Genomic DNA, 9,347 nt, shown 5'->3' with positions numbered 1-9,347 from the left:
GCTGATCCCTTGCAGGAGCCATAAGCATCCCTCTCCTGTACCTCTTCCTCCCCCGGGTCTGGAGAGAAAAAGAAAAAGTATGCAGGTGGGGTTCGATGGAAGAATTGCAATTACTTTAAAAAAAGCAATAGCTGGACTAGAGCCAAGGGGCTGTCCTAATTTTGGATAAACTTCTATCCTGTGGATGCTTCTGGGTGGAAATTCCTGACTCCAAAGGTCGAAGATCATGTCCTGGGAGTCCACAGTTTACTTGAGGGATGCTCAGGGGTATTGTCCCCCTCCCTCATTAACCAGATTCTGTACAAAGCCAGCATCCACCCACCCTCCTAGAGAATGAAATGTTTTAGGGAATATTAAAAAGGCAGGATGGAATATTTCCCCTAAAGGAAAAATGGGGGGGGGAGTCTTAAGGGAACCAGAAACCAGCCCAGTCTCAACCAGCTCCAAGCAGAAGCAGAAGAGGCCAGCTTTTAGAAATGCATATTTGGTAATCCATTCAGGAAGACTGGGTGAAACAGAAACTTCAAAATAAGAAACATGCCAAAGGTTGACAAGATTAGCTCAGACAAACCCCTAGGACTTGCATTTTCCCTTTTGCCTATAGAGCCAGCCATGACCCCTACATGATCCCATAGGAATCCAGAAAGTACACAATCCATCCACTCTCAACTCCCTTTTGTCAGCTGTCCCAGAACTGCACACTGTGTGTGTGTTAGTTCTGTTCACCAATAAACTGAATCTTTCCAATCAGCCTCCATTTTATCCCCAGCTTGTAAGTGGATTTTTCTTCCAACAATTCAGCCCTTCCACTTCAGAAGGAAGAGCTAAGCTTCCTTTTCCAATTACAAAATCAGAGACCATCCTCCAGAATCTGAATCTCTTTCTTAGTTGAGGGGAAACTGTATAGGAATTAGGAAAGTGTTTTTCAAACTGGGTAACTTTAAGGTCGGCGGACTTCAACTCCCAGAAATTCCCAGCTATCAATGAAACTCATCAAAAAAATTGAATTGTATGTTGTTATGTTATGTTTAGACTTGGGAAAAGAATCTTAAGAAGCTATTAATCAGTCTTCAAGCAGGGTTGTTAAGAAAATTAGGCAACAACTGGTTTTGATAATCATTGGTATTTGCTCATACTAGTGCAAACTTGTCTTGTATACATATGTATCAGTGGTGGGTTTCAAAAAAATTTCGAACCTACTCTCTGGGTGTGGCCTCCTTTGTGGGAGTGGCTTGCCGGCCATGTGACCTGGTAGGAGTTGCTTGCCGGCCATGTGTTTTCTCTCTCTCTCTCTCTCTTTCTCTTTCTCTCCTTCCTTTTGTCTCTCTGTTCCTTTTTTCCTTTTTTTCTTTCATCTCTCTTTCACTTTTCTTTCTTTCTTTCTTTCCTTCTTTATTCCTTTCTTTCTCTTTCTCTGTGTGAGTCTCTCTGTGTGTGTCAGGGATGGGTTCTGGCTGGCTTTACTGCCAATTTGCTAGTGTGTGCGCTTTGCGTGTGCATGTGTCAAAAGTACGCTTCAAATAAAATTAAAGGAGAACAATCTAGGATAAAACTTTTATCACTCCAATCCCCCAGATCATCAGTTTAATTTTTCACTGAGTTACATGATAACTCTATCATCTCAGTATTTCATGCACTGTCTGGTATTGGCTCTTTGGGGTTTTAGAGGCAGGATTGTTTTTTCATGTAGAGCTCCTGATATTGTTTCCAAACAAAACTTGGACACTAACTGAACAGTTGTTGAGAAGTGGTATAAATCTCAATGGGAATTACTTTCAGGAATAATCAAATCAGGGATGGGTTTTACTGCCAATTTGCTAGTGTGTGCGCTTTGCGTGTGCATGTGCAGTTGAATTAAAATTGTTCTGCGCCTGCACAGAACTAAAAAACAAGATGTCGATAGCGGCGATGACTGGGGAACCGGTTTGGGAGCATGGCAGGCCTGGGTCACTGCCAGTTCCAGTGACCCAGGCCGCCATACCACTACCGGTTTGACCGAACCCGGCTGAACTGGTAGGAATCCACCTCTGAAGCAAGTGAAACTCAGCTGAGCTATGTCATCTATGGTGAGTGTGTTGGGCATAACAGGCTTCAGAATTTGGCTCAGTACATTTTCACAAACTACTTTTTCCATTCCCCTGAGTGCTAATAGTGATTCATTATCACAATCTTCTACTCACCTTGCTGCAGTGAGAAGCAAACAGTTATTGCTCTGCCCTGAAAATCCTCTTGACACCTAATCTCTGTAAAAGGGAAAGGGACACCCTCCCTACCCAAGGTGAAAAGCTGTTCTGCCACCTTTCCCCTTGAAAAATCTGTAAGGACAGGTAGCCCACAGAGAGGCAGCAGTTTTTGCAATTGGGGACATGGGCTGCCCACCAGCTCTGTAGAGCTGCAGCCTTTTAAAGGAAAGGATTAGGTTTACTGCCGTTTCAGAAATGCTGCTGATGAATCAGAAAGATTAGCTCTCCAACATTGCTGAAGCCCCAGGATCATGGGCAAGCTGGAACTGGTTTCAAGTTAAGTCCTCTTGTAGAATTGCTTTGAGCTGCTGTCACCACTGTCACCATATAGTAATACTCTATTCTTTCTTCTGCTCTCATGAACCCAGTTTTTGAAATTACATAGCGGCAACTTATTTGCTTATGACCTAGAAAGCCAGGCAGAGAACAGTCCTGGCATCTAACTTCAGAGGTAGGATTGGCTTATCTGAGAAATCCTTCCCCTCTCCTCCCACTCCCATTAGAGGAGTTAAGGAATACAGTTATATGTGGGCTAATAGACTATATGGTGGGAAATCAATTATTAGTTTCCCATAGCAGCAGGATTCCCTTCTGATAGCAATTCTGCCCATCTTGGAAAGACTGTGTATACAATCTATTACCCAGTCCCATTTACAATATCCTTGGTGAGAAACATATTGGTACCTAAGGATATATTAGAAATATGAGGAGTTAAAGATCCTTTCCTCTGGCAGAACATTTGGAAAAAGCTAGAAAGTTATGCATTCTGTCAGAGGTGGTATTTAGCCGGTTCAGACGGGTTCGGCCTAACCAGTAGCAGAAATCGCAGGTGGGCCCGCCCCTGCCCACCTGGCCCAGCTCTATGCCATCCTATTTAAGCATGTTTTTGAGGCTGGGTGTATGCATGGAAGGCATGCATGCGAGAGCAAAGTGCATGCACGGAAGGCCGGGTGTGTGCGTGGAAGTGATGGGGGTGCTCGTAAAGTAGACACGCGCCGGGCAAACCAATGGTAGCAATAGCAATAGCAGTTGGACTTATATACCACTTCATAGGGCTTTCAGCCCTCTCTAAGCGGTTTACAGAGTCAGCATATCGCCCCCACACAATCTGGGTCCTCATTTTACCCACCTCGGAAGGATGGAAGGCTGAGTCAACCTTGAGCCGATGAGATTTGAACCGCCGAGCTACAGCTAACAGTCAGCTGAAGTGGCTGCAGTACTGCACTCTAACCACTGCGCCACCTCGGCTCAGTACATGTATAATTAGATAGAGTACATTTTTCTTAAACCCTTCCAGTATTATGCCTAGGAAAAAACCCTAACGCACCACTGATTCTGGTAGAGAGAGAAGTTCCTTAAAGAATGGCCTCTACCACTTGTCCAAAAGCTCAGAAGATTAAACCTCTTGTCCCGGTGACTGACCCAGATTGAATCCTTCAACATTATCCCAGGACACATATATTCACCTTCATTTATAGGAAGTTATATTTATTTTAGTTTTCACATTTATATAGCTGCCTATCTCACAAACGTGACTACGGGCAGTACAGTTAAAATTCACTGGCAGTGAGCATCTATTCAGTAAAATAGTCTGTTTCCTGCAAAGTTTAGTGTCTGAGCTGATCTGGCCATGGCTTCGTTCATCCTCCTCCTAGAAAATAACAGCTGGTATTAAAATAAAACTGGGAGGCACAGTCTTCATAAAGGAGCTTTGCTTACTTTAGCAATCAAACTGTGCAGTGGTTGCTTGGCTGAAGCTTTATGTGATTAATTAAATTCCAGGAATGCAGAGGAAAGGAGAATTAATTCCTGCTGTTGCTTCCCTCTTGCTCAGTGGATTATTGCAGGGTAGAGAATCATGAGGAGTCAAAGAAAAAAAAATGGCAAAGTGAAAATAAAAACATACTCAGCCCTCAGTTAAGGAAGAAAAAACATTTGTCTTAGATAAATATCAGATTAAGAAGAGCAGCATAATCAACCATAGTATTTCCACACAGGATTAAAGTGCAAAAGCACTTTGATGAGTATAAATAAGAAGACTTCACGAATTTCATGCTAAAAGTGAACAAACCACAAGTGCTGGTTGCTCATTTTTAAAAAAAAATGAAGATTGAATCAACAGTTGATGCCTATTCTAGGAAAAGAAGATGTTAAAATAATAACAGACTTCTAGGTTCAAAGATTTACAAGGATGGTGACTAACAATCAAATGTCTCTATTTTGGAGAAAGATGTATATCTAGACAAAATATTAAGCACAGAGAAAATATATGGCTAACACACACGCAACACACAAATCCAAGAAAAGATGGTTAGATTTTTCTGGATCGGAGGTAGCACCAGTCTGAGTTTACTCAACAAGCAATGGGATCAAATTGATGATGGGGTATTGTGAGGATTTGTTTTGTTTTTCAAGGATTGGACATACTATAGCATAGCAAATTATACACAATGCTTTGTTGTAGCACGCATACCTCTTCCTCAACTGCTACTCTTTCTCTAAGTTAACTCCACCCTCCTAGCCTTGGGTGTTGATGTAGCCATATTAATATGGTTTTAATGCTCAGTCCTTAAAGCAAACAAAATCTGTGAAATGGCATACAACTTCACAGTCTCCCACCAAAAACTCTTGCATTTGTTGGGATTAAGGGCTGCTTCAGTACGATTGCAATTTTTTTTCTGGTTGCTGCTGAGCTCCACTCTTAGGCAGGGTGGCTTTTGAGCCCTCCAGCTGAGCTGCAGGAAAGTATCACACAAAGATAAGCTGCTTTCCATAACCTGTGGTCCTGGTAGTTGACTGATACTGTTAGCCAGAGGTTGCTGCCACTCCCTTTTCATCTTGCCATTTTATCTATTTTCTCCTATACACCCATACAAGGGTCTGGGTGGGGTGAAGCTGCCTGTGAACATCCTAGCTCAAGTAGCCAGACATCTGAAATATATATATTTTCCCCATTCTGACTTTCTAAGGATAATCAGAATGGGAAAAGTAAAGAGCTCTCTGGCTGTTAAAAAAGTTTATCGAGTCACTCTTTAGTAGGGAGAGAACAAAAGCAAGGAACTTGTTGCTAATGAAATAGAAACTAAAGATGACTCTAATTAGAAACATAAATTGTTTCCCTCTCCTCTCCCTTCTTCCATCCTCTGGCTATGGACCACTGTTCAAATTGCAACCTCAAAAATTCCATTGTGGTCAGCGTGTTTCCTAGAAAAATACAACAGATGGCAACATATACCTTTTTTAGGATAAATATTAAATGGTGGTTGATAATTGAAAACATCTTAACAGAATTTGTAAATTTGCTTGTAATCTACTGTATTTCTACAAGAGTGTCCTAATTCACAGATATTTAATCTTATGAAATAGATCTGATCAGCAAGTTTATGATGTATTAAAGTTGGCTAGTCTTAAAAAATCAACAAATTCTTGTCTCTTTGGAAAAGAAATGTAATTATACATTACTTGCTTTTGGTATAACAAAGTATACTTTTCAAGACAAACTATAGGTAATCCTCAGCAAGACCACAATTGGGGGCGGGTCAGGAAATTCAGTTGCTAAGCAAGGTGATCATTAAGGGAGTCATGACTAATTTTATGACCCATTTTGCCACAGTCATTAAAAAACCCACTGAGTTTAGATATTAATCATTAAGTGTTTTTTTACACATTTTTTTTATTTTTAAACAAACAAAAACAAACAAAAAACAAAAAACACATACAACCTTCTTCCATTTCATATAGCGTAATGTTTGGTTACAAGATTTTGTGCGTCCTTCCCATGGTCACCACTTACAATTATATATCAAATCACAAATTGTTCATTAGATAAACATAAGTACGTTATTATTAATGTCAATTTTTCAACTGTAATTATTATTCCTTAATTTTAAACAAGATTTTCTGAATATTGAATCCTTACATACATCATTTTGCATCAATAGTTCAACTCCAATTATTATTCCTACGTTTTAAACAAAATATTCTATATATTGAAATCATACACACATTATAGGGCTAAACCCTTATAGTATTGCATATATCATTCTATTATTCTTAAAATATAAAAAAGTTCTCCCATTTGTTCCATTACCATGATTTTTTATCTAACCATTGATAAAACAAATCCCATATCTTGTAAAATTGTTCATCTTCTTGTTCTCTAATTTCAAATATCAATTTACTCATTTCTGTACCTTCCATATTTTTTTGAATAGTTTCCTCCTGCGTTGGTATTTTCTCATTTTTTCATTTTTTTGCAAATACAATTCTAGCTGCTATTAAAACATTTACAATCAAGTATTTCAAGTCCCTATTATATATTTCTGGTATAATTCCCAATAAAAAAGTCTCTGGTTTAAAGTCTATATGTTTTTGTCATTTTCTCCAACCACGTGTGGATCTTAGACCAATATCTTTTAGCTTCTGCGCAAGTCCACCACATATGGTAATATGAACCGGGTGTCTGATGACATTTCCAACACTTTTCTGATTTATTCTTGAACATTCTTGCTATTCTCGTCGGGGGTAGATGCCACCTGTAAAACAAATTTTCTTTATATGCTGTTGACATTGTCATTTTGTAATTTTGGGACCACAATTTCTGCCACTTCTCTAATTCAATCCCATGCCCAATTTTTTCCCCAAGTATCATAGTTCCTTTAATTTGTTATTCTTCTAACTTAACCTCTAGTAAGCGTCCATAAAGTTTTTTAATTACTTTTTCGTCAGTACCCATCAGAATGAACATAAGGTGATCAAAGGTTAAAAAAAAAGGTAAAAGAGAACAAAAAGGCTGAGGAAAAAGGGAAGAGGATTCTGTGAAAAAAAAAGCCAAGAGTAAAACAAGAAAGCAAAACGGGAACAGTAAGTAAATCTACTATCAAAAATGTGAAAACGAAAACGAAAAAACAAAAACCCATAAAAGAGAATAAAAATCTTCAATCTTTTCTATGCCATAATCCAATTGAAAAAAAAAATTAAAAACAACCAGATACGAACCCAATTTCACAGCAAAAAGAAGTAAACACTGCCACCAGCAAAAGAAAAAAGAAAAATAAATACTTTCAAGGCTTCTTGTAAAGTTAAAGCTCTTTAAACAAAAGAAAAATAAATTCAAAACTTTTATAAAATGAAAGCCTTTCAAGATCACTCCAGGCTTACTTTTACAGTTGTTATCTATTCTCTCCAGGCAGAATTTCCAAGGACTGAAAATTTCAGAGTGGGCACCTGTGTAAATAACTCTTCTCCTATCAGTCCTGGCTGAGCCAGTAACCTTGGAGAGCAACCTTTTCCAAACATTCATTCAAACAAAAATAGAAACAAAGTTTCAAATCCTCTAGGTGCCAGAGTTACTTATCCAAAATTTTCCCTCTCTGTATTGCGTTCTCTGCCTTATTAAGAGAAAATAAAAATAAAAAATAAAAAGCCAAATGAGAAATGCTGTATATAAAAAAAGACTCCTAAACAATGGAACAATAGAACTTAGTTATCAAACAATCCAAAAAGTAAAAGGCAGGAAAATGGGGAAAAAAAGCTCGCTCCATTTAACACTATGCTGATTAAAAAGTCCAGTCAGGGTTCCAACAATAAAAAGGAGAAAAAAACCTTTCACTTTGACTGTAGCCTTATATTCACCGCTTACTCTCTCTCATCAGTCTTTATTTTAAATCAGTTCTCTTCATTTAAGATGTTCTCATAAATCAGAAAAAAGGTAAAAATCTCACCATGAATGACACGCTCTCTCCTGTACTTTCACTTCCAAAGCTGTCAACAGTTTCACCAGCCTTAATGGCTGCTTCCTAGCCGCTGGCAAAAGGGCTATTCCTGGATCACCAGAGACTTTGCGGGTGTCTCTGGGATAGGCAGGCTATGCTCCTTCCTATCACTGGCTCTTCGGGACGGTTTAGGTCCAGTGGACCGTCCTGCGGCTGGAATTTCGGTGGTGGTCTCGGAGCCCTGAGATTGATCATTGTGTCACCGCGACATCAGCTTCCAATCCAATCATTAATTATTGTTGTGGGGAGAACAGGAGGATGATGTATTAAAATATGTTTGCCACCTTGACTTATTTGTAAAAATAAAAAGCAGGATACAAATATAAATTAAATGAATCCGGCTTCTCCCATTGACTTTGCTTGTCAGAAGCCGAATTAGAAGATTCCAAACCTCGGGATACTGCAACCATTGTAAACACTTGCTGGTTGCCAAGTGCCCAAATTTTGATCATGTGACCATGGAGACTGCAGTAGTCAGCAGTATAAGAACCAGACTTTTTTCAATGCCGGTGTAACTTTGAACAGTTCCTAAATGGTTACAAATCAAGGACTACTTGGGATAAGGGTAGAAATGCAAGGCTGATGCTAAATGGTCACTCATTCAGCATTACAGATTCTGTACACTTTATGGCATTTGTGATCACTGCTATAGGATGGCAACTCTCCACAGTGCAATCATGCAAAGTTTTAGCCCAGCAGTGGGACTATACAGACCACACTTGAGATGTTCCATCTCTCATATACGCATTTGAGATATTTTGGAGCACTACTTTAATCACTTGAAGTAGCCTGATTTTGTAGCAGAAGGCTACCTTGCCACTATTTGTAAATAAGTTACAAAGCACCATCACCAATGTAGATCCTTGCAAAGGGAGGGAATCAATTTAAGCTTAAAGGCAGTATCATCCCTTCCACCCGTGGTTGGTAGCATGTCCATCAGATCCAGGTATGGTCTTATGAGCTGCAGTAATTCTTCCAAAAATTTGAAAAACAAAAATGAAAACAAATAGCATAACGAAGGGATAGGAACTCGATGTCACATGTACCATTTTCTAAAAAGCAGAAGTCAGAAGTCAATATCCATCCAATCCAGATATGGTTACTATTAAATATTCTCTTCATCATGATTAGATTAAGCATTTATCTAGTCTTCCCCAATTCTGCCTGTTCTGAAGATATGACAAAATGACTTTACCAAATGACAGACTATGTTTTGCTATTGTTAATTTCAAGAATTACTATATGCCTGTAGAATTATTTCAAGTTCCAAGTAATGTCCTCTCTTACAAGTTTTTGTAGGATACAGTCACTTCATCTTATGAGCTGCAGT

Source organism: Thamnophis sirtalis, unplaced genomic scaffold (assembly GCF_051295495.1).
Source record: "Thamnophis sirtalis isolate CommonGarterSnake01/CBP01778 unplaced genomic scaffold, rThaSir2_p1.2 scaffold_6, whole genome shotgun sequence".
Classification (NCBI taxonomy): Eukaryota; Metazoa; Chordata; class Lepidosauria; order Squamata; family Natricidae; genus Thamnophis; species Thamnophis sirtalis.
Note: the sequence above shows the minus strand (reverse complement) of the source record.